The following is a 26,218-nucleotide window of genomic DNA, read 5'->3' on the forward strand; positions in this document are numbered from 1 at the left end:
TTCTTTTGATAATGTATCATTCAACGCAAAATTACGGTAACTTTGTTAGTAGCATATATTTTTCTATTATACATAACCTCAATTATGCCCAATATGACAACGATATCACTACAAAATTCTCAATTTCTTACCTTCTCTTCAGCAACGTAGAGACGTTGAAGGAAATCTCTTTTCTCCAGTTTCTTCCATCTTATAATTCGGAAACTTTCGCGGCACCTTTCCTGAATTTAATTGAATAAGTTCATGTCTCGAACAGAATGATTCGACGTTTGCCTGTATATACTTACCAAAAATCCACTAACCCGGACACATTTCTGTACGTGCACCTGGTTTCATCGCGTTCTTTTTTCGCCAAGCCATTTACGTTCATAGACCCACAGATAACAACAATCCGATTAGTTTCGTCTCAGTCGCGACAAGCTCGTACTACTTGCTGCATCGTTTCATCGTTTTCTTCCATGTTCGTGGCGCTGTAAAAAGTTTTTTAATTTAAATCCGCCTGTGGCAGTGCGCGTGCTCAAACTGCGTTTCGAGAACTCGATATATCGGTATTTCGAGATCTTGTTAGTCGATCAGATTACGTTATTTTATTAACCCAAAACCATAACTAGTGAACCGTTCTTTTCTTCGCATTTTGTCGTTTATTTTCTATTTACAATTGTTATAATTTCATCTTTCGTTTTAGTTTGGTAAGAAGAATTAAAGCACACGTGTATACCCAGTGCAAGTTCGTGAAACTCGCGAGTTTATAACGGGTACACTATCGTTTCGTTTTATGTTCACGTGATGATGAAGTTCTTGTTTTATTACTACTTTTTCTCTACTATTCGTCGCTCGATAAGATGAACACGAGTCGGTTAAACGACAGGAATTTACTGTAGCAAATCGATAATCGAGTAAGTAGTATATCAATAATTTTAGAGCACTTATTTACAGAAAGTATTTGGTAACGAGATCAGAGATTATCGAATATCGATTAAATTTTAAATATGCTTTCGTCGGAATATATAGTACAATATTTTAATTAAAATAACCTAAATAGATGTAACAGATATAATAAACTAGAAATTAATTATTTTCTGAAAACTTCAAATATTATTTCACGTTGATGTTTAATATGAATCCATACTAGAACATATATATATATATTTATAAATATAATATGACGGATCGATTTATACTAACCTCCTGGGTAATACGTAATTTTAGATACTTTCCCTTTTGTAAATAATAATCAACTTTTATCTGAAATATCTCGGTATATTATAAAATTCATAGTTTCTTTCGTATCCCTCATTTGAACGACTTTTGCGCAGGTTTTAAAAGATCTCTCAAGTTGCATATAATTGTATATATACAGCGTGATCCGAAGTATCGACACTGTCCGGAAAACTTGCGAAACCAAACGTAAGAGAAGTGTAAAACATCGATGGAGGAAATTCGATTATTTGCATATAACGAATGGAAACAAGTCTATTGAAACTATCGAGAATGCTCGTCAATCTTCCGTTCGAGACGTTCGACTTGTTACGTATTACACCGAAACTCTATCCCAGTGCAGAAACGCGCGATCGTGTCGAATTTCGACGTCTGTCGGTTCGCGTGACCCAACCGTATATATTCTGTTCTTCTTTTTTTTTCTCGATCAGACCATCCATTTAGGCTTTTATCGGCGATCGAGGTAAATTAAAATGCTCCGGTGCTTGTTCGACTTGATGTCAGGGCCTGTCTTTGTTCCGCTGTCGTATCTCGTTCCTGATTCCGAGGGTAGATGCGTCTATGCCGAAGAAATCGGCGTTTCCTTCGTCGAGGATGACACCGGCGATATTGGAACGCGGAAAATTAATTAAAAGGGAGTCAGAACAGGCTGAAGGCACACTGAAAGTGGTGAAAAGGAAGCGGGGCAATTTATCTTGAGGGACAGAGAATGGAAAGGGTGGCTGGCAAACGTTCGATAAATTCGTATTAACGAAAGATATGGAAGGAAATGTCTGAATCTTTCATGTCCAGAGACTGACGAATGTCGATCTGCGAAAGATTGATAAAATTATGCTTTCGTCCTTATTACGCCTAGGGATATCGTGGTACGCACGACAACTAGAGAATTTAGGCTATCTCACGATATAGCAATTGACAACAGTTACAAAGCAAAACGAGTTTTCGTTAATATCGTTTAATGCTGATTATTAAATCACTTCCTGACTTGTCACACTTATACATTGATTCGTCAACGTCAATTGCTTGACCGTAAAAAGATATGACACCTAAATCAAATCGCTTCGTATTTTCAAGCTCAATGGCAAATTTAAAGCACATCTTTCTCCACCAAACAACGCAACGTTTTAACCATAATGGTCCGCTTAGTACTATCATTTCTTTCCTCGCTGCGAGTGATTACACACTTCCTCTAGTCATTTCTTTCGCGCTACTTTTTATCACCATCATTCAATTCGTTTTCTTTCTATCTCCGGCTATTACGACACACGCCGACTATTCCTAAGGCGAATCCCATTTCCGCGGTCGAGAACGAGAACTTTAATTATCGTGACCTTTGTATTCGTGCGCGATGTTATAAAAGGGCGAAACGGTTGCATTCGTGAGGGCTGACTACCGTCATTTGTCGCGAAGCGCGTTCTATGCTTTCAAACTTCTTGTTACCGATATCGCCGAATATTTCACGACGCTGCAGAACCCTCGAATCGTTTGGCAAATTATAAAAACAAATTTCGTCGGATTCCATTGATATTTTGTTAAAAAAGTATATATATATAATTAATATTTTCTTCTTGGCAATAAGAAAATATTTCTTAGCAATAACAAAAATTTAAATTTTATTTTGCAAATTAGTATTGTACCAGTTTACTCTTTTAACAACGCGTTCCATTTCTTATGACAATTTACAACATTTTTATACAGTACATTATATTTATATTTTGTACATTACATACTGCAAATTTCATGCATATACGCTTACAAAGAGTAAAGTAAAATACATAAGTTATAAATAAATGAAACGATACGTTAAAGATGTATAGTTATAACTGATTGAAAATACCTTTGTTACTACAATTTTTAAGTTGATTACATAATATTAACCAAGAGTACAATGTATGCAATGTTTGAGTGAATTTTGTATATCACTCAGAATTTGTATCAATTTTTTATGAAGGAGTGCACCGTTTTATTAAAGTCACTTAAAATATTCTCAATTAAGCTGTTCAATCGTAAAATGCGAATATGACATCCTTCAGAAAATCCACTAATTTCTGATTAATTGCCCATTATAATACCTTAAATGTGCGAATGCCTGTGGAAAGTGTACAAAAGGAATGCAATCGAATGCTCGACCCTTTCACTCGATCCCTTTTTCAATCGTCCCTTTTCAAGCATAATACATAATCATCAAAGATACTCAGAAATCCTTTCATCCTGACGAACATTCTCGTACAACTTGTGTTTAAGTTGGATGTTCGAAATTGAACGATTTACGTTAAAAGTTTCCATTTTGCCAACAAATTAATATCCTGGCGAACTCTATTAACCAATAAAAGAGAATTATTTGAAGACAAGGCGACTCGACATCGCAGGCCGCTGTTCTCGTAACATGAGAATAAATTCCACCACTCGTTTCTCTCCGATATTCTTTTCTCTTTTGATCCTTTACGCTTCTCTGTTCCCTACGTCCTTTCTGTTTCCAGTTGTTCTTTGTTTGTTTCCATACATGAACGACCGCGATTCCCGTTTTCTTATTTCCGTGAAACCGGTAATTGCCTGGTTTTGTGTCTCTCTCAGATGAAATAACAACGAGATACGGTTTTCAAGCTCATTATCGTTTCGAACTTGACTTTGCAATTATTATAATTATTCTTTAACGCCCACTCATTCACGGTATCAGCCAATACATTATGACGTTAAGCGATACCCAACATATTATGTCAGTGTCATCATATTATGGCAATCAATATTGGATCATTTGTTAGGAGACCTACGTTCACTTTCTTGAATCGAAATTTTCTTTAAAAGAAAAAATACGTTGCACTTCTCTTTATGCGAAATACTTTCCTTGATCTTCCGTGTTTTTTATCGTGTATTTATAACAACAAGAGACGCATTTGTATACATTGTAAACACGAATTTAATAACAGAATCGTTTACGACGAGTCATTGGAGCCATGTTTTTCCTACAATGTACAAATCTCGAGTCAAGAGTGCTTGTATTTCCAGCAACGCCATTTGAATAGGAAAAATTAATTTGAGATAAAAGCACGTATATCAATAACGTTCCAATTGTATTGAAATGCTTCTCTTCTATATTTTTGTTTAACCTGGAAACTGTGCAAACTCGAATTATCGTAACAGAAACTATTATCGATATATCGCGAAACGAGAAATTGAATTGAAATATATTATTTTCGCGGTATAAACTGGAGAAAAAAATATTTTCTACGGATATATCAAACAACGAAAATTACTAATAAATAATTTGCAATTTTACGCGTAAATAAATTATACAGCTACAATGTGCATGTAATGACGTGATGTAAGCGCGTGCAAGCAAACGCTCAAGAATGGCGAGAGGATGAAACGAGCGATGAAATACGATGGGAAAGTCTGTCAACTCCAGAATGTAAACGTATCTCTATGTACACAGAAACAGGGATAAATTGCGAGCACTATGGGTGGACATAACTCCGAAAATAAGTCTGTTATATAAAAATAAGAATTTGTGAAAACGTTTGTTTTATCCATTGGTAGGTTCGAAAGGTTGCATTAAGTCTTATTTATTGGTTTCGATCAAGAACATCGCATATCGTGGGTAGATCTGAAATTTTAAATGTAGTATCGATTATTTAGTTTGTTAAATGAAATCAACGATAACATATTAGAACGATATACACATCAGTGTGACTAACATTCTTATTATAAAATTAATTATGAGAAGGGTACGGCTATATAAGAATTATGACATCACCACATCTTAATCCTTCGTGTGCAACCTTGTTTTTGCCGATGTAAAAAGTCGTTTAAGTTTATCATCATTTTATTTTAGATTTTGTGTTTCAAAAACATCTTGAACACCCAAAACTCTTGTATACTGTTCCATGTCTGTAGAATATTATCCAATAGATTTTATTGCTACATGTTACTTTAATTTTGTTAAACAAAGCAAAAGTTCACCAAAAATCTGGAGAAAATAAAAAAATTACTTAAAATCGAGCAAATGAAGTTTTAGACCTAAATAACGTTTCCATTTATGCACATATTTATATTAGTTACAACAAAAACGTCAGCTATTTAAAGTTATATTAACTTTGAACTTACATTCTTAGAAATAGAAAATGTAAAATTATTGTGCAGAAGAAATTCGCGGGTTTTGTTCAACAGCTAACACTTGCTATTGCCAGTAATACAGAGAGAAAATATGAAATCTGAATATGGAAATAATAGCAGACCTTTAATTTAAAGTTAGGTAAGAAAGAATATGCAGTTAAGGAAAATATTTTTCATATTACATTTAACACTTTGTCAATTCGTGTTTCTTTAATTTACTTTCATACAATTATAATTAACAGTTACAATGAAGATTTGTAAATAATTATCGTTATAATAGGCAAATATTAATTTCGTTATTTTTACTTATCTATTAGAATATTATCATATGGTTTAATTAACATATTCTACGTCATTATTATACATATGTACGTGTCCTTTTTCTTTTTTTTCAACTAAAATATTGCATGTAACAAATCACACATTGACAAAATCGCTTTCGCTAGGAATGTAATTAGAACGAACAATCTATATTTGTTATAGAATGTCGTACGTGTAAATTCACAGAAACTAATTTAATATTAAAACTCACAAATCAATACCTATATTATATTAATAAATCCTGCAACAGTTAAAAAAATGCACTGCAGGGTATAACATTATTAAATACTCATTAACAAGTAATAAATTGTAATAGTATAAATAAACCATCAAATATCAAGTTAAGAATATATAACTAAATATATTAAGCTTGTAAACGTTAGAAATATCCATTGCAATATAAATAGCTTGCATTTTAATTACTATTGATTGAATAAATATTCAACTTTCCTTTCTAAATAATGAGACTCAATTTGCATTTAAAACAAGCTTCTATAAAATACCATACGGATTACATGCACTCACGCCAAAATTTGTTTACAATCGCCTGTAAGCATAAATAAATAGCAATCGACGAGACAAAGGCAAAGAGCATATCAGTAAACAGACCATCTCTGTTACCTGTGATATGTGAAAAAGTATGTGCAAGCATTTGTTACCTTACTAGTCACGTTCGAACGATTTCATGTCGGTTGTCGCTAAGAACACTTCACGCTCGTTTTCTTCCTTTCGTTCTCACGTGCTCTCCTTCCGGTTTTTCCGCCTCACGAAAACATGACATTTATATTTTACACGTAACGTCGGCCTTGTGTCCTAACGTGATCTCGTTAGTACGACCATCGATGCCGAAAGAATCGCTCCCCTATTTTTGCGATTTATCTGTCGTTTCTTTTGTTTTCCACGGTTGATTGATTCGCGTGTCGAAACGTTTATTGTAATTCTCTTGATTTTCCTGAATTCGCATCCAATGGGATTTTAGCGGCTTTTTAATAATACGCGGACGAGATTGAGGGATTAAAAGAAATTTGAAAAATTAAAAGGAAAAATGTGTTAGCGTGATATATTATAAAATGAAATAATCTGAGAGGAATTGCTGTTTTTTGGGAAATGGATTTATTTCCTAATTTTAAGTTTTCAGGCCCTAATATGTATATTAAATAAGAATTGGATTTTAATACTTTTTCAATAATATTTAAATCGTTTTAGCCATTTTCCTCGAAGAATAAGATCGAAATCTACATGGAATGGATTGATTGGAAGTTTTAGGAACTACTCTACTTCGTAATAAAATAATTGAATTAAACATATTTAAGCGTAATATATCTCTATTTTGTAAAGCAGTAGTTTAATATATGAAAATATGTATATATATATATATATATATTAAAACAATTAATGTTTAAACCTTTGAATTAATGTTCAAACATTCAATGAAATTATTATTCGTTAACAACCTACTGCAACGCAATAATTTCATTTCAATGACAAGCATGAAGTTTCAAATCATCCGAGCTTGTACGATTGATTTTATTAATAGATGAAATTTAATTAAGATACAAAGACTAATAATCTGAACAGTTATTTTATTCCATTACATAAAGGCTGATACCGTGTGGGTGAATTTGCGAAAGATGTGTCTCTGTAACGTTAAAAATATCTTTGCAACTGATATCGAAATCGAACGAAAACGAATCCAGGCTTTACCAGACGATTGACGGTTTATTTACTGTTGCGGCAACTTTTATTTCTATTTTCAAAGATTCAACTGTCGTTTTACTCACCCTCTTTTGTCTCTTTTCCAGTTACGTGGCTATATATTTTCTACACATTGTCCTGCACAATGTACTCCCATACCTCACTGTTATATTTCAATCACTTGGTATATTCGTATATCTATCAACCAACATGTCACTAACATATGATATTTTTACACGAACAAATATACAAGCGCTGTCACACACTCGTTACTTATACAAAAGTACAACTTTTTAATGCAAATTTTCTGTAACAACTGTATTTACTGTAAATATACATAAAACGTTGAAATTAATTGTTAGAGATATTAAAGTTTGTATCAGTTTTATATGTAGAAATTAATACATTGTGTAATTTATTTTAAAAAATACGACATTTATTCGGACGAGTCTTTTCAGAATGATATTTAAACGTAGAAAGGTAAAGGTTGAAAGTGGACTAGAAAGTAAAAATACGGAAAATTAAAAGTACGATAAAGTAACAACGAAGGAACAAACAAACAGAATAGGAGGCATTGGTTTATTAAACTACATGTAATAATAGTTTAAAAAAAAAGACGTGAATTTGACAAATTCATATGTGTATAGAAATACTAATATGTATAAGTATTTGTACTATGCAACATGGCCTAAAAATATATTTTGTATTCCTATTCCTAAAATCTATATATTATTTCATTAATTTACAATGAAATCGGAATTTCACTAGAGTTAGTTTGAAAAAAATTCGATTAAATTTCTTATTTAAATATACCTGCGTCATATTTACGAATGCACGGCAATTCATTACAAAATACATTAATAATCGATAATAATAAAAACTTGGAAACTATAATTTTTGTTTCTCTTACAATTTCAATTAAAACTCAAAATAATTAACTTTATGAGAAACAATCTTTTGAACGGACATATAATTTAGCTTTCGTATAAAAATTCTGAAAAATTTACAGGAGATATTTTTATCATGGACACTTCTATTACGACGTTATATTTTTATGATAAAATAATGCGAGAATATATTGGCGAAGACAAATGTAGTTGTTCTTTCCTCATCAATAAATCGGAAGTTACGCTGGGAATGTTCTGTGATGCGACGAATTTTTAATTAACTAGGACATGTATATGTATGCATACACGCTCGGTACACTTCAATTGCAGTGCATTACGGTGCAATCATGTAACCACGCCCATTGTGAACTTCGAATCTAGCTGGCCATTGTAACGATGCGCCACGTAGGTCATAATTCACCCCTTGGTTAACGTACAGTTAAGAAAACCATCCTAATTATTCGCCATGTATAATGAGCAGGCGGCCGTTGTAACCGGTAGTTGGCTACACGAGAACCAGTAGTCTTTTATACAATTTATAGACAGTCAAGTGAAAAATTTATGGAATTTGAAATTGTGTGAACAATCGACTGGCAGAAATACGAGTTAGAGAATAATGATATGAAATTTACCGAAATTAATTTCGCACGAGCTTTCGTGTTCGAATTTGTTTGGAAATTTTATTGCGCAATCGATACCAAGCAACGGAAGGAAAAGGAAAATTAAAAGACCAAGAAGCGAACAATTGTGGACGAATAGAGGGTAAAATAATTGTATATTTGAAGAAAGAAAGTGTTTGCTTTCTTTTGCCATGAATTTCTCTTGCTCCGGATTTTTTTTTTTTTTTTTTTTTTTTTTTTTTTTTTAGTTTAAACATAGAAGAAGAATTAGTGACATTGACTCTGATAGATCCGCGATTATTCTCTATTCGCGTGAAAGAAACTGAAAGAGCCTGAAAGGGTGCTTAACTTTATTTTAAATAGGCCTACGTCATTCTCTTACGTACTTGTAGTCTTCGGCGAAGCAGCTTCCCTCTTGCTTAACAAAAATAATTGAATTATTCCATCGAACGGTCAATACGCGACACGATACAGTGAGATACGAGACACGGTATAGTGAGATACGCGACGCAAGAAGACAGGCGAACCTCCATCAGCGTTCACCAGTAACTTTTGATTAAAACTAATTGATGTTAATGAAACGCAGTGAACGCGTCACGCGTATGTTCCTAATTTTCTTCGTTAATTCCGGTCAGTGTACACATCGATCAGATTCCGTTAGCTTCAGGAGATCTTGTCACCTGTTACATTCGATGAAATGACATACCTACGCGTCGACCATTTCGTTTTTACGATATAAAATTAGAATTCAACCTAGACAGGCGACTTGAACTCAAATTATTCAGTTCCTTGTTAAATTGTAAAATATTTGTATTCTTACGATTACGGATTTCTTTTAGATATATTTATTCATAATTTTCGGAAATTAATAAACTTTCGATTCTCGGTCTCGAACAGATACTATCGTTGTCCCAGTATGAAACCTTTGAAAGTTTTAGAATAAAATTATTCTCCGGAGTTACTTTGCTGTTCGAAGTTTTCTATTATGGAACTGGTGCGATTAATCTACTTTTCATTCTTTCTTTTGTCTCCGCCTTTTTTGAATATTCACAGTAACAGGAACGAATTGGCGCTTTCGGTTTCCAGAAACTGCGGCTTTCACGATTAAAAAAGGCCTACATTATTCTCGTGATATCGACCAATTTTTTCCAACAACCGAGAAAGATTACTGCACAATTAAAAGGGAACAATGAGGGTGCAATAACAGAAACTCGTAAAGGAGATTAAATGGCTCTCTGTTTTTGCTCGTGTGAAATTTAGTAGCGAGTAACTTACTCAGAGGAGAACAATAACACTAAATTCTTTATTAGTTGTTTGCACTGTGGATACAATTTTGTTACGTATTTGGCCTGTCTACTTATCTTCCTTTGATTTGAAACATTAAGACAATCTTTTGCATACTTCAATAATAACAGTCAAAAATAATAACAACTTCAAGGTAATAATTATTAATAAATCTTCGTTATTATACATTATAACACACACTGGTTAAAATATGTACGATTCGATACATTAATAGATTATTCCTCAGTAAACATTTATTCAGTTATTTTTATAGTGATATCTAAGAAAGCAGTTTGTCGCTTAAAACACTTTCGATGTTTGAAAACTTGGATCGGTCAAAAATGGGAAATAAACGATAGAATAGACAAACCTGATTTTACGCGAATTAGTTTTGTTTCTTTTTAATTCGCAACGGATTACCAGGCGATTGCAAATTGTTCCAACTTAATTTATTTGATTCACGGTTTGTAACGAGCGTTTTCACATTCAACGTTTTCAACAGCAAACCGATTTGCCCCTCGAAATTTATAAATTAGCGAGTAAAAGAGAAATAGATTGTAATTTAACCATGTGTATGCTGAGATAACATGATAAACTAAAATTAAATTCCCGACGAAAGATATACAAAATTAATTAGGAAGATACATAGTAAGGAAATTAATTTCTCCTTAAATTACTATTAATATATATATGCTCAATATCCCCGATAACGATAAGAAAGAGAATTATAACTAGAAAATCATGTATCGTTTTAACCAGACAATTTTGCTTGCTTCTGAAATCCATCCCATTGATACAAAGTACTTACATGCTTCACATTTAACGAAATATCCTTAACCGCAGGTGCTGTCGGTGAAATAATGCCGCTTTAAGTTTCATTAAAATTCTATCTCGCTAAAGAATTCCGCCCGCTGGCAACTATTTGCGCAAGACGTCGAACGACAATGAATTTGACACCAAATACAAACTCGAAGCGAAGCATCGCAGTTAAAAGGGGTCGGGCTACCGTAACATCTTTTAAAAGAGGGGGAAAAAGTAAAATAAAAGAGAAAACCGGAAAAAATTGAATTTTTTTTTTTTTTGCTGTACCTCGTCGCACTTGTCCCATTTTTCAGATTCTATAATGAGGAAAGAAAGACGACGTTGTCTCGCCGGGGAGAAAGGAGCTGTCGCTTCGAATCTTCGACGAGCAGCGAGCTAGAAGTAATCGACGCAAGAATCGCGTCTCATCTTCGTTAATTATAATCACGTTCTTGGCCGATAAACGCGCGAAGTCCTTCTCCTCGAAATTACTGTTCTCCTGAGCGGATACAATCTCGCTTAGTTGACAGGCTGTTCGGTTCGTTGCTTAAAACTTGAAAAGCTTTAACTTTCAACGTTTCTCTAGTTACTTAAACGATTCGACTGCTAACGTCAGAGGTATAATTTCTTTCTATCGCGTTTCGAAAGTCCATATAGATAATAACATTGTTAAATGTTATCGTTTCCTTCGGCAGTGACTACGTTCGTAAAATCGAATGATTTATTTTTGCCCGGTTTGCTTTCGGTTCTTTGACGACCACATCGGTATACCTCTTATAGTACGCGTTTAACCCGTTAACGATGTACTGGTGGTACGTGTCCCATAGTTTGCCTTTGATTCATCCATGAAACTCTAGTACGTTCCTGGCAATTTACACTGATTCATTGGCAACGTGCCGACGCATTTCTGGCTGAGCTAAACGCGAGAAAAAATCACGTCGTTAAAATATTGAATGGGGATGACGCTTAAATGACGCACAGCTGGTTTTGTCAAATTCACGTTAGATACTTTACGAGGTAGTAATTAAGGGCAGTTCCGACTGTGTAATCTGGGAATTGATTAAACAATTTCGTACTCTCGTTGATGCCAATATCTTTGATTAATCATCCATTGAAACTGGTATTTGAAATTCTCTTGTTTACGCGAAAAGTTATTACGTATAGCCCTCTAACGATAAGACCCCATCAGGTTAAATTCCAACGCCAGTAACTAGTACGGTTTCTGGAATGTCGTATTTTTCCTATCTTTACGGTAGAAAAAAGGGTCGCGCTGTTAAACGCGTGTCAGACAAAGACACGCTGTCTGGAACATCGTCGACTGGCAAGATTTTTGCAAGTTTTTATCCCAGATAAAAGACCGCCTCTAGTCTTGCCCTACGACTTCACTCGTAAACTTTTACTCGTCGTTAAACAACCACATACACACACACACACGCACATACACACACACACACGCGCGCAAAATAAACACGCACAACTCAGTAGCATATTCGCGGTGACGTTCGGCATAGGAAAAGATCGTTTCTCTTTCTCTTTAATTAATTTCAAAGCTACTCGCATCACTTACCGCAATAGTTCTGACGATCTTTGCTCACTTGCATGACGTCGTGCCGTATTACTTATTATTATTATTATTATTATTAATATTATTATTATTAACATTATTACTATTCTATTCTTTTCTTATCGTTATATTATTGTTAGTGTTATTCTTATTAATGCGAAACACTTAGCATATGAAAGAAGACACACCTAGATTCGCTATGTTTTTTCTTGTTGTTGGTATACGAACGTCCACGAATCTTTCTTGTGTCGAAGTTGTCTGATGGTCTGATATCGATTTTGTGTATCTGGCGAGCTTTTCTCTACTTTCTTATCGTCTCTTTAGTTCATCTCTCGGTCTGCTGCTGCATAATGATTGTCAATAATGAAATATCGAATATTCAGTAATACTTCTGTATTATGTCCATCTACCTTTCTTTCGCTCTAATACTTCTCTCTTTTTCCTTTTGCTCCCTTCTTTTCTATCTCTTTCGCTCTACCTTTATTTCTTATACCAGCTCTTTCTCTCTTCCTTCTTCGGCAGCCATCTTTCTCTATCTCTGTTCTCTATTTTTGTTCCGTTTACTCGCTCGCTCTATCTCTCGCGCGCGCCACTTATTTATTCTGATTTTGGTTTCGTCTATGCAAGCTGCTGGCTCATTGGGTTTTCTGAAAGTGCCTGTAATACTCGGACATTGCCTGTAACACTATATGCTTTCCACATCTACGTTAAGTATACACGTGTAATGTCTGTTGATTGATGTTGGTATGTTTCGTACAAGCGATATAGTAATATATAATATTATATACATATATATATTTACACATATAATCATAAATATTATATATAACAGCTGGTTTATATTGGTTACGTATAACTGTGTTCATTATATATAATTAACATAATACTTCAATTATGTATACAAAATATTTAATGGTTTGTTAGGTCGATAACGAGCATCGTGCACGGTATTGCGACACACTTTTATGGGAAAGTATTTTCCAACATATTCACAGTACATTCATTCAATGCACGTTTATAATATTATAATAATAAAAAGAAACAATAGAATAGATCGTTTGATAAACGATTAATTTAATACGATCTATCGTAAATCTATGCGATCTTACGATCTATGGCAATTGGAAAACGTACATACCGAATGCATTGTAACGTTGATGTAACGTGGTAGTACTATTTAGATCAAACTAATTGTAAGTAAGAAAAATTCAATAGATTCTGTTGACTAAATGCGCTAACAGAATGCAGTAACGAATTATATCGAAAGTGAGATTCGAATACGTATCCCTTTATTTTCATTGCGTGACCTGGCCCTCGTAATTATTTCGTTCGTTCCGTTCTCTATTAATTATCGAATTGAAAAATTAAGTCCCTTGCACTGACAAACATCTTTCGTAGCGATGATAAAGTGAATTCGAAGGAATCGTTATGTTCGAGAAAGAAATGAAGATATTTTGCAAATACATATTAAAATATCCCTTTATGGAATCTTAGACGCCTGAAATTCGTTTAAATAAAATTAAATCTTCTTACTATAACGCTAAACTGACAATAAAAAAACGCACACGTAAGAACAATCGATTTTGCAAATGTATAATAATATATATAACATTGCCTCTGCTCCTAAAATCCTCCTCGAATAGATTTCTCCCACAACTACAATTCTAACGAGGTTTCATTGATCATTCGGTATCATCGCCATTCTTTCGACGATCTTTCACTCTTCGAAGGAAATCGCGGAATGGTCACGAAAGTTTCAACTTTATGACCACCACGATAATAATTACGAGGCCCAGCCGCAATTACGCAGGCGCATTAATTCAAGCTTTATAGACCGTATCTGTCTTTCTTCGTGCCGGCAGCGACATTTAGTGCAATATGCCGTGGCGCCTGCCAGAATTACCAGCGCAGGTAAATGAAATTGGCTCGAGCGTTTCCTCTTCTCTCTCTCTCTCTCTCTCTCTTTCTCTCGCCCTCTATCTGTCCTCCACAGCTCATCCGCCATCGTTCCTCGATCTTCCAGTTTCACCCTCGATCGCTTTTAATTTCTCTGTCTCTATCTTCTTCATTTTCCATCGCTACACTTTCACTATGGTTGCAGAAGTTAACGGGAACTTGGAGAATTTTATGTAAGGGCGCGATCAGATACTTAGAGGGTGATACTTTATGAAACGATAGACCAAAAGGATGGAGTAAAGTCTTTGTGCACGGAATTGTACTTTCCAACTGCAATTTAGTAGCAATCCTTTATACGCAGAAACTTTTATTAAAAGTAAAAGATACATAAAAAGACTGAGGGGAAATATATACCTCATTAATACGAGTAGAATCGTTGCTAGCGTACACTTCCATGTTTAGAAACCTCGACCCTTCGTATCGTATTTTTATTGTTATAACATTCAGTCGTATTGGACAACTACATATTCTCAAATTATTAGTACCATCCGATATAACTCGAATCATTCTAACAAGTTTTCTCTATTCTAATCTTTCCACCATTTTCAACCCATCCTTTTCTCCTCAATTTTACCATTCTACGTCCTATGCGAACTCACACATGTTTTCCCTCTTCGCTCTACGTCTGCTCACCGGCTATCGTTTCTCCTCTTTTAATTTCATTATCATCTTTCCTCCCTCGTCGTTCTACTCCTTTGGTTACCAGTCCGTAATCCAGCAGCCACCTCTGCCTACTTATCTACGCTGACGTTTCTGCATTTCTGCATTTCTCTCCCGTGGCATTCGCCCCTCGTTTTTTCATTTAATCATAATCCCTTCTTTGCCACCCCTCTGCGAGTTTCTCCGGTCCTCGAGCGTTCGCGATCTATTTACCCCTGTCATTCTCTGGTGCGCGCGAGCTCTTTGAAAGCGTCCCCTCGGCCCATCGAGTTTCTTGCCTGTTCCCCTGCTAAGCCGCTATCAGCTCGCGTCTTCACCCTTCGTCATCTTAACTCCGTTACCTGCTGCTTTTCCCTGTTTACGCGCCATTTCTCTTTATCTCGACTGGCGCGCCGTATCCGCCGATAACCGGCCCTTCTTCACCCTTTCATTCTCCACCACTTTTCTGCATAAAGAAGGAACGTGCCGACCTGATAACGAGCGACCGTGAAGAGAGCGGAGGTAAGACGGCGAATGCCTGCTAAAATTGACAGTTTTAACGAGCGGATGTCAGTTTGCCACGTTTATGGCTCGCCACGGAACCTCGTGCCACTTGGCAAAGTGTCACAGAACGAAGAGTAGCGGGAATCGTATAGATCAGACTCACGATTTCGTTGCTTTCGGTAAAATCGATCTGTAGGTAGAATGTTCGTTAAATTGTTAGACTGTGGATGTTTATATTATTCGGAATACAATTAAGAAAATGGAACCTAGTCGGAGATTTGTTGCTACCAAACTTTATTAAAATTCTTAGCTAATACTTCACGTTATAATTTATACGTCTTTGCACGTTATGTGCATCTTTGAATTTTCAGATTTTCTATAAATGGATAAACATCTGCAGTTTAATTGAACGTATATTACCGATGCTACACTTACTTTGAACAAGTTTTCTTTTATGTAATATATTCGGAAGATGTAACTTTAATGTAGATTTTTAAAAGTATACTTTTATTCAAATATTCATAAAATCGGGTCAATAAATTTGTGATAATTATTTGAAATATAGAAAGAGAAAGTTATGTTGAGAAACGTATATATGTTCGACATATCTATTAAAATATTTGAATATAATAATACATAGAGAGTTCTAACGAGCATGTGCTCCAAACTTTCGTTTTATTATAATGTCGACTATAATTAGTACTTTACTTTCATGCTTTAAATTTGTCGAAAATGAGAATTATCGTGAACCGTCGCTGGTATCGTACAAGTTCGTAAAGTTGATTTACTTCGCTTTAACGTATATTAAAATTCATAGAATAGTAGCGAGAGAGTTTGACAGAATAGTTTTCATATGAAAGAAAATAGATGAAAAGTTTTTGTAAGCACATTATGCAATACCTACTTAAATTTACATGTGACTTTCCCAGTAAGTTCGTAGACAAAATTGTAAGAAAGCAGCATGAGGGTGCGTCCTACTCGTCAAAAACTATGTTCGTGAACATTGTTCGTAAAATTTTCGATAAACATTTTATAGTCATTCTACGATGTTGTCGTGAATATTGCTTGTAACAAATTCACGAGTAGCAGTCGAGGTTCACAAACATATTTCACGTACCTACTTCATCGTGTTTGCAGGAACTTTGGTGTAGACGCTTCCGAGAGCTATGTATGTATGTGCATTTGGAACAACGTTTACGAACATTAGATATGTAAACAGATGAGAACGACGATTTGTTTGCGTCAGTGAGGACGCGCCTTAAGGTTACATACGTAAAGCGGAGTGGCTGTTCTATGGACTTTATAAATAAATTAAGAGCTAGACCGAATAGAAGCTATAATAACAAGGCCACAAATTAGTTTACACTATATTCAACGTTTTAGCGATTTTAATTTCCAACTCTATTGGAAATAACTGTACTTATTCAATGTGCATCAAAGGCACATTTTGATCTAAAATGAAAGGTAACATAGCGATTCACTACGTTATTCTTACTGACAAGGAAAGGAAAATATAACGTCTACGAAATTATTGGATAAATATCGCACAGCATCTAAACTCCCTGTATATCACCAACCGCTTGTAAATCCTTGACGATGCAAGTCCAACATCCTGTCGGAAAAACTGGTTCATCGAGTTCTACGAAGGAAGATCACGTGTGTTCTCACGCAGCGAACGAGAGGCTCGAGCGGAAGCCGCGTGTTTTTCCCTCGCGACTTCGTGTCTCGCGCACAAAAGGAGAAAGTGCCAGGATAGATTAAACGAACGCAAAAACATACACGTACATGTGTACCTAAGTATCGTGGAAATACGTGGACCAGAAGATCACGAAAGGAGAAAGAGTCAGATGGCAATAGCAATCGAGCTGGAATTCTTTAAATAGAATAGTAACGACAAGTCGAGTCGACAACGGCTATCGATATCGTAAAAAGAATCGCGTGATCTGGACCAGATATTTGTTGTTTCCACGTTTCCTCTCGGGGAACGTTTAGGCACGCAGACATCCAATTCTTGCCTCCTATCGACATTCGCGTCAGACGTTTTCCAAAAATACGAGAGGAAAAGGATTTGAATTGTCGATGGACTGAAAAGCTGACAATATGAGGACGTGACTGTCATAGAACGGTAAATCCGATAATATCGTGCTTTGTGTCGATATTAACCCTTTTACAGTGCCTGTCTTTAATAGAGATTGGAAGTCAGGAGCTTGAAAGTGATAAGTTAAAAGGATTCGCGTCGAACATTTCGTTATGGCTGCAACTGTATGTATGTTTTAGCGTTTGGAAAATGTGTGACGTATATAGATAACGATTGATGTTAAAGAAATTGGAGAAGGTACAAGATACGTAACAGGTTCGACTAACGTAATAGCTCTTCTTATATACCAGGAATTACCGGATTCGAAAAGTAAGCACATTTAACAGTCATAATTGTAATCGATATTTAAAAAGGATAGAATCGAATTCAATATTCGGTGTACGTTCAAACGTAATCCAAATTGGAATCGAGTTATCATAATTCACAATTTCGATCAACGTATCAGAGACTAGAAAAGCTCAAAGAGACGAAAGAACTTCCACTCGATAAAGGGTTAATAGCGCAAAATCATACGTCTCTGACAAATTCGTTTCCAACGTACGGATAATCGTTCTTACCAACAAGACGTCTGCCACGATCAAATACGGAGAAGAACACCTAACTAAAAGCGTTACGGCAATTGAAAAGATGTAACCGCGAAATGAAATTTGCCCGTCATCGAGCGCACAAAGACGGAAAGTGGAAGGTTCATTTTTTCGATTTCCTGCTGTCCATTCAATGCGTATGATATACGAATTCAGAGGAATCTGGTCGACGACTGGTCCGAGACTTTTCGAAAACGAGCAGCTTTCGAATACACGTACGTTCGTCGACCAACAGCCTAACTGGTAGATCGTGAATAGATTTGGGGCACGATCCCTTTGATCCTCGCGAAATTTCGTTATTCCATTGTGAAATTGCATGAGAGATACGCGGGCGCGAACCGTGTGCGATAAAGCTTAGTTTGCAAACGATCAGATACGATCGTCGTGTTCTTGGATCGCGTACGGCCGAATCAAAGTCGAAACGAGAAATCTGTCTGTCTTCGAGTAACCGAAAAAATGTCTTTTCTTTTTTTTTCAGAGATCTAGACCGTCCATTGCTACGTTAAACTGATTCTCTAATAATTTTTTTTCTTTAATCTGTTTGTTTCGTTGTGGCGCAGACGACGTGCACGACGTTGCTTCGTTCGCGACGATCGCGAGACTGTTGACGAAAATCGATCGGTACGACGCGATGCGACGCTTTGAAAATTCGAACAACCGAAATCGAATCTATTATAGAATACTTGGTAATCGCGCAGAATAAGATACACCTGGTTGTTTTCGATGATCTCGAGATATGTCGTAACTTACGTTGGATGGTACCGAATATATCCTCTATAACCTTCGATTTTTTTATACAGAATTGTGTTTCCGGATTGTAGATGATGAATTTGTTGGATGCATACAGTGGTGAGAATACATGTATGTGTGCATAAATGAGAAAATCTTTGTTTTCAATTTGATCGATCTTATTGCTAGCGATTGTATTTTTATTTATTTCTGGAACATATTGTTAAAAAGTATAATTTCCATACTCGCGAATAATTATAATAATCGTATGTTTGCATTTGATGCGGGCAATTTATTGTCAAGAGCTTTGCATGATTAGAAACTTTTGTATTTGAATTTGACTTAGCAATGGATCTCGTAGCATAGCAAATATCTAATATTAAGCGATCCTATATTTTACTCTTCAACTATTTTCATATATTTAGAAAATATGTTATGCGCTATTCCGTATTATTTTTTCGAACGTATAAATCATATTTTCTCATAACGTATAATATCGTAATATTTCGTACGTATACCCTCGCCACTGTATATTGGAATTAATTGCATTTCTATTATCATGGATTATGATTCATAACAAAGCAAACGCTGAACTAATGTTTAATTATTGACCGTGTTTCTGCCACTTTTTCTAACTTTCGATCCTTACTTTACTATACCATTAACGATAAGCGTTGATACGAAATTGAATTATCATATTCGATTTAAACGAACCAACGTTAAACTTTTATAATTATATAATATTGGCAATGAAATGAATGACAATTAATGAAATTTTTGAATTCCGAAATCGGATGCTTCAGAGAACAGACTTCAGCAGGTTACAGAGGATTAAATTCCACCGCCAATGATATCAGCGCGCGATCAAAATCTGTCACGTCGTAAAACAATCATTTGCCCGGCACTAACGAATCGCTGCCACCAATTACACTTCATCAGCGACTCCGTCCTGGATATCCTTCAGCCAAATCGCCAAATATTCCTTGTGAAACGTGAGCGAACCTCAAAAGCTGCGCACCACCCTCCTTTCACGACCTATTATCCTGATCCTCGTTTCGCGCGCACTTCGATCGTGACGCTTTTCATACTGAGCGAGGAGACGGCCGAAAAGGGAGACAAAGGGAGAGAGAAAGCAGGGTGAAAGTCGACGGGAAGTAAAGGAAAGAAGAAAAACGCTGCGTCAGAAGGCACTACGTTCATATGCTATGGTTGCCGCGAAAGCGAACAGACAACGAGACCGTTGCCTCGAACAAAAGGATCCTTCTCCTTCTCTCCGATTCTCCGCTTACTCCTTTTGTCCTTTCGAGAAGCTTTTCACGCCGATCTCCGATGCTTTCGACGCGAGAAACATTTATCCGTGCACGCATCGTTTCTCGTTGACTGACAGTCGCGTTAACTCGCGCTGCTCGCGTGATCGATCCGCTCGCATTGGCGCACGAGTGCACGTCGTCTATGCTGATCCAGATACCGAAACAGGCGTGTGTGTGTGTGTACGATGTTGCAGGTGTGACCATCCTGTTGTCACAGACGGTGTTTTCCCTGCTGGTGGCCCATGTGTTGACGCGAACCTCCGAGGCGGTGCCACTTATAGGTACCGATCCACCTTTCCTACCTACGCCCTCTTGCTCATGATCTCTCGCTCGCTCGATGTGGGGAGTCTTTCTCGATTTTAAATCAATTATTCTATAATTGATTCTTAATTAACAGATAAATAGCAAATAAATTGGTTGCTAATCTTAAAAATGCTATTGTCCTGAAGTTCTTTGTAATCGTTTCTTATCTCGTAGTTTCTAAGTGCTATCTTTCTGCAAAATGAACTATTCTGCATTTTCATATTTAATAAAAATACCTTTGCTAATATCAATGTCAACGTTAATATTCGAGTAAAATATAAAACGGCAAATTTTTACAGAGAAAAGCAATACTACTTTTAAATTAACTTCAAACTGCATGGCGAAGAATCGAGATGAATTTAAACCGAAAAGAAGTTCATTTATCAAAATGGAATCTTTGTCAAGCGAGCTCGAGAAAACTCCCCGCAAGTTCTATGACTTGCTTTAGAATTACCTAGTGGTCTATCCTTCGTCTGTCCGCGTTTCTCTGACTAGTCGCTTGTCGCGACAATTCTTTCCATTGTCGCACACATCTATTTCTTAAAACGAGACAACCTTCCCTCCAGCGGGTTTACGTTGCGGAAATTGTCTCCGGCGCGATTCTGCCGATACAAGAACGAATCCGTGTCTAGGCGGTTCGTAGTTTCTCTGGGATCTCAGTTCATTCGTACACGAATCTTCTTTGCTAGAGATAAACTAAATCTTACAGAGCATTATTCTGCGACGTCTTTCTTACCGAACACGGCGATACTGACTTTCCAAACGATAATAAAATGAACGATTTGTTGTGAAACAGTATGACCGAGAATTCGCTGAAATCAAGTGCCCGTAACGCGAGCATTGAGAAAGGAAGTATCTTTGTCGGTTCTTGCTTCCGTTTTATTGCACATTTGCTTTCGTTCCGACGTTTATCAAATTATTACGATACAATTTCGAACGAACGGGTTACTTTTCAATGTCTTCTTAGATATGACAATTCTAAACTTGGATTGAGAAATGCTACAGAAATTTCTTTCTCTGAGATTTAACAATTTGGTACATGACGAATTGCAATTAATCGTATCAAATGAATTCAATGTGGGATTTAGTCACATTATTACGTGTTATATCGTTGTTACAAGTATGCAATATATAATAAATATAATTGTATATAAATATACAATATATAATAACAAGTATACAAGTATACAATCGTTTACAATAATGAAAAATTCATATTTGTCAATTGCCAGTTCATTGATAACGTTGCCTGCTAAGATACCGTTCAAAGAGACTCGGATCTCCAGCGAAAGAAAAATACAACCGACGTTCCTAAAGTCTAGAAAGATCGACGTCCGACAAACCGTTACTTACAAATAATTAGACCGTAAAAAGAGTCTCGCACTAAAATATCGAAATGTCATAGGAAAAAAATCACGATCGTAACTCACGAGCTCTTCGCGTTGAACCCTCGGCAAGCAATTTAGAGAAACACGCGGTTCCATTCGTCGACGGAGCAGAAAGGAAGGGTGAAAACCGCGAGAAGCGTGAAAGCAACCGAGAGAACGCGCATCCCGTTTCGTGTTCGGTAAGAAGACGGCGAGAAAAGGTGGCACGGGGAGGAATGGTTTCCCCTTTCTCATCTATGAAAACACCTAGTGCGACGGGCTCAACGTACCGCGAACAAAATCGCGGAATGCTCTTCTCCTCCTCGTGCTCCCGGCAGATTCGAAAGTAAAATGGAAGGAAAGGCGAATTGAATGGCGTATCGTGGGCGAGTGTGCAGCTCCACGGAGTTCAGTTGTATGTATAATACGAACAAATGAGACGGGGATGGTGCGTAGTGGTTGCGTTACAGCCGCTGTCTCTGCTGAACGTATAATCACGGTATAACGCGTGCTCGCCCGCCACCGGTGGTTGTCGTGTTAGCTCTGCTCTCAGGTAAGGACAAGGGGCCTGACAAGACACGACAACCACTTCACTCGCGAATCGATCGGTCGATGATATTTTTTCCATCGCTCTCTTTGTTTCTCCGACTGTGGTGGATCATAATCGCGAGTACGTTCGTGAATCGGCCAAAATCCCTGGAAATTGTTCTATTCGCGGGATGAATTTTCATAAAATGTAGTAGAATCGATTCGATTAGTTTCGATCGGTACAACTTGTGTTTGGAGTAGTCAGGAACGCGTCGTCTATCAGTGGATCGGTTCGTTCGTTGAATCGGACTTCGATCGAACGGTAAGACGACGAACGAGCAGTTCCTGCGAAGCCGCGTTCGATTTTTCTCTCTGCTTCCTCTCTGCTTCTTGACTTTCTTTTTTTTTTTTTGTCTGTCACTATCGCCTATTTTGCGACTAGATTTGTCAACCTTACACTATCCGCCTACAGACACGATCATAAGCATCACGACACGCTGATGAGATTGATGTCCTTAGGTCTTGGGCAAGTTCGTTACTGAACGATCCGCGTGATAATTCAATAGGCACGATATATCACTATACGCTGTTAAATCGTTTCTTTGAAACTTCTGTATGACGCTCAAGTTCCTAACTGATTTCGTCCGTTCTCATTTCTCTATTAGACATTAACCTTCACTCTTTTTCTTTGCTGCTATTTTGCGAATGAATACTTTCGTTCGGGTGATACGGGTTTGAACATGAAACGTTCGTGGATATGTCAAGCATTCATCTTCGGTTGCAATGATTTAGTAAGTTCGTAAATGCCGAAGGATGAATGTATTATTACGCTATTTTATCGTTAAATCGTAATATTTTAATTACTTTTTACGTTTCCGATTATTGGCGTGTGCAACAATTTTATTGCAAATTATTACAAATAATTTCATGCAAATATAAAGTAATATAAAACGGTATTTCATAGATACTTACTTGCAATTAGTTTCGAGTATCAAAAAGCTCGAAGTAATATTAATTAAGTATAAATGTTAAAAACCAAGAAAAATTGAGTTTCAAGAAATTTCTGATTTAAAGCGGATTCAAAACGAAGTAAACGAATTATCGAATAGCATACAACTTCGTAAATGTAAAGAAATTATGAACGAATTTTATGTGAAGAAATGATATACAGACGACTATTATCTTTTGAAATAAATAATGCAAGTTATTTTTGTTTATTTGTTATTAGAAAATTATGACGTTTACAGCTATGCTTGACGCGACATGCTGGATCTTTGCGATAAACTTTAATCTCTTCTCTACTAACATCAAAACTATGAAACTTACCTTAAGTAGCAGACTTCGATACATTCTGCTTTTAGATTTAGATTCCAAGTACTTGTACCTTTTCTTCTTCTCGTATGTCATGCAAAAATACTCGCGTTATACATGAAAACACGAAAACGTAACTAACACAGTTTTTGTACTTTCATTTCACGTGAAATCAAATTCCAAAATTTTTGAATAAACCACACAACTAAATTTCACAATATCCGTTGACTTTCCATTGATCGAAATACTCCACGTTTTCTAAAGACCATCGCGTTTACAAACTTATCGCTAGTACTAGTCACGTAATATACGAAATTAGAAACAATGTCATTTGATATTTTTATCGCAATAACGCAAGAAATAACGAACTAACGATTACGATATCTAAAAAGGGTTCTTTTCCCAAACACGAAGTAAAAGTAAAGAATAACCCGAACGTTAAAATGAAATATAAATTCGATATTAATTCGATAATGAAGAAGCGACGGTACTTATCGTAATATAAATTCAAGTATCTATTTCATCGGTCGCTTTAATATAGAATTCATTTGGCGCGAAGGAAAGAGAAACGAGCTAATATACGATCGATGTACGGTCGAATGGAAAAGACGAGATTAAATACGCCTGTAATGAGCAAGTAATGTTCCTTCCGTCGAACCTGATCGTCCCTTTGCTGATTGAGCCGCACAGCATTACGCGTAATAGCTGTAGGTCAAGACGAATGCGAGCAATAAGAGAACAACTCCGGTGACGATGAATCGTGATTATGAGAATTTGCGCAAGGTACCACCGGATTTCCATGCAATTGCATTTTTATACTTGCTGCTCCTATTTTTATCGTGATCAATCGCGCGAAATCGGCCACGCTTCAATTAACAGGTAATCCTTGGAATTGAACCGGTGCTCTCTGAACGAACGATTGTTCGGCCATGAAGAAGGGATTACGGAGAAAAAAGCGGTCGTTTAAATAGAAGGAATACGTCCATGTAAACGTACGTTCTATCGTGGCACGGATGTTTCTATTAAAATCTAATCTGCCGTGTCACCGAGAGTCGTTTCAACGGTTAACTAAAACCAACGGAGATCGATTTGTTCGAATCTGTATTGTTTTTAATTGTCGCGTCGTCGTGGCAGAATGGATTTTTAAATCGTGTCTCGCTCTATATAGTAGATGCTATATTCCCAATGTAAGTTTAATGGTATATTTAAAAATGCCGAACACTAGAACCAGCACGTTAGTTAAAGCGACCGATGATCGCAAATCTAAATGTAAATCGAAGAATAGCACGGTATCGATCAGATCCCTTAAATTGAATTTTTAAAACAAGAAACGGTAAAAATAAACAAACGGGACGTAATAACACCAGTGATATTTTGATTCGCGGATATGATTTTTAATTGAATATAAAGAAACGTTGAATCGGCGCACATAAACGAATAAAAAGTATAAAATGATAATAGAAAACAAAAATTAAAGAGACCATGAGAAATAAGATATTTTAGAGAATTAAAGCGAAGTGCAACAGCTAACTTTCGCTATTATTCTGAAAATTGTCAAGTATTGCAGAAAGGGAGGAAAGAATAAGCAAAGTTTATAAATTTATATTAAACGTTTCGAAATATCGAAACTTGGCGAGTAACGATCCGACTAACTGGTCGCGAGTTATAACGTTACAAATACATGTATCGTTCGTATAGCGTTTCACGTATTTTACTCATGGCAATTTCCTTCCTTTTCTTATTAATTATGTCACTTGGAACGGTCGACGTGAATCGCACCACTTCGTCGGAACGTATTGCTCAGGCTACCTTCGAACTCTTGTGTTTGCTTAAGAAATTTACACCGCTCAAGGGAAAACGATTGAATTTTACCGAGAACGTAAGATTATAAACTGATTGCGAATTAAATTTTCCAACGTTCGGAGATAGCAGAGTCTCGGAGTTTTCAGTTGATAATTGTGAAACAAAACGCGTAAGACCTTCAAGGTAATACATTTTTTCGCTAGTAATGTTCAAAATTACTGTCACATATGTATATTATTCGCGTGATACGATATAAATATATTCGTCGTTGATTAAATAGATTTTATGTAAAAGGGACGATCTTCGATGCCATTTAAAAAAAAGAAAATGTGAATGAGCTTACTACAAAACTTGATATTATGCATTGACGATTGAAATTTTGAAACTTTATTCAAAATTACGCAAATGCGAATTATGTCCGGGAAACGTGTCCTCTCGCTTATTCAAACTTTTTAAACAAGAAAGAGAAAGATACAATTAACTAACTTATAACAGTCTAGTTGCTGCATAGAATCAAAAAGTTATTTAAACTGCAACGAAAATGAAAATTTTCAATGCAGCCAGATAGAATATCTCGTCGTAT

The 26,218-nt window shown here is 36.1% G+C and overlaps 1 protein-coding gene and 1 long non-coding RNA gene across 5 annotated transcripts in view; one reads left to right on the forward strand and one right to left on the reverse strand.

The window, feature by feature from the left end:
• On the reverse strand, positions 1-24,266 carry LOC125387184. The gene is made up of 3 exons (XR_007227745.1): positions 23,848-24,266; positions 288-470; positions 1-221 (listed from the first exon to the last, which is right to left on the reverse strand). It is a non-coding gene; the product is annotated as an uncharacterized LOC125387184 (long non-coding RNA).
• Positions 1-26,218, forward strand: part of LOC100643274 (neuronal acetylcholine receptor subunit alpha-7) — a 264,223-nt gene that overhangs the window by 211,895 nt on the left and 26,110 nt on the right. The window lies entirely within an intron of this gene.

Source organism: Bombus terrestris, chromosome 2, assembly GCF_910591885.1.
Source record: "Bombus terrestris chromosome 2, iyBomTerr1.2, whole genome shotgun sequence".
NCBI lineage: Eukaryota > Metazoa > Arthropoda > Insecta > Hymenoptera > Apidae > Bombus > Bombus terrestris.